The following is a 1,151-nucleotide window of genomic DNA, read 5'->3' as shown; positions in this document are numbered from 1 at the left end:
TAGATTAATTTGAGTCATGTAAACTAAAAGAGATTCAATTTTTTAAATTTCATGAGTGCTCATTTATTAATATGCCAATTTTTGGTACCATGTAGATAATATACATACATTACATACATAACATAGCTTGAAATTTTTACGGTAATTTATAATTCATTGTGTGTGTGTGTGTGTGTGTGTGTGTGTGTGTGGTACTGGGGGTGGAACCCAGGGGCCTTCTACCTCTGGGCTACACTCCCAGACCTATTTTATATTTTATTTGGAAACAGGGTCTCTTAAGCCAGCTGAGGTTGGCTTTGAACCTGTGCGATCCTCCTGTCTCAGCCTCCCAAGCGCAGGGATTACAAGCGTGTGCCACCACGCCTGGCTTATAGGTGCTTGTTTAAGCAGACTTATGTTTTTCTTGGCAGAGAGAGTTTAGAATACAGATCTCTAGAATTCTATAATTGGCTTTTCAGAGTGCAAGAGAACAACCCACATTAGAAAATATAATTATCCTACAGTCCTTTACAAGGAACATAATTTATTTTCTTGTTGTCTAGCTTCAATCTGGCTGTGCCTAATCATGCCTATTTATCTATCTTAAGCATCTATTTATCCAGGGCAGAAGTTCTTTGTGAGTTTCACCAGTAGCATCAGAGGCCTGGGTGTGAGATGTTATCAGCCACGGGTAGGTGGGTCCAGAGGAGAGGCTTTAAAGCAGACACATCCCTTTTCATAAATATTAAGTTTGGGGTGATAGAGAGCTTTTCTTCATTCCCGTTCCCACCACTCCATGTGGAGTGGGGACCTAAATTCCACCCCCTGCCATGGAATGCCCAGAAGCTGGCCATTGGTAGCTGTCTCAAAGCTTTTAGAGAGTCCTGGTAAACCCAGCAGCTGTTCTTTCCCCTAGTTCTGACTAACTCTCTAAGCAAGGTAACAGTGAGGAATGCTGAGCTTTTGAAAACATGCTGTTGCGGCTTTCCATTCAAGCTAGCTGCATTTACGTTAGCTTAGATGCAAGTTAGCTGAGTTAGAAATGGCTTTTTGACTGCTGCTTCTCCGCCCCCTTTGGTTGAAGGAAGTAGCTCAAAATTCCCAAACGTCTCTGATGTGGCTCTAGGGGACCAGGGCTGGGGTCCCCGTCCAGGGATTGATAGCGACTCACA

The sequence above is a fragment of the Muscardinus avellanarius genome (genome assembly GCF_963383645.1).
Source record: "Muscardinus avellanarius genome assembly, chromosome: 10".
Classification (NCBI taxonomy): Eukaryota; Metazoa; Chordata; class Mammalia; order Rodentia; family Gliridae; genus Muscardinus; species Muscardinus avellanarius.
The sequence above is the reverse complement of the archived record's forward strand: the minus strand, read 5'-3'. Positions refer to the sequence as shown.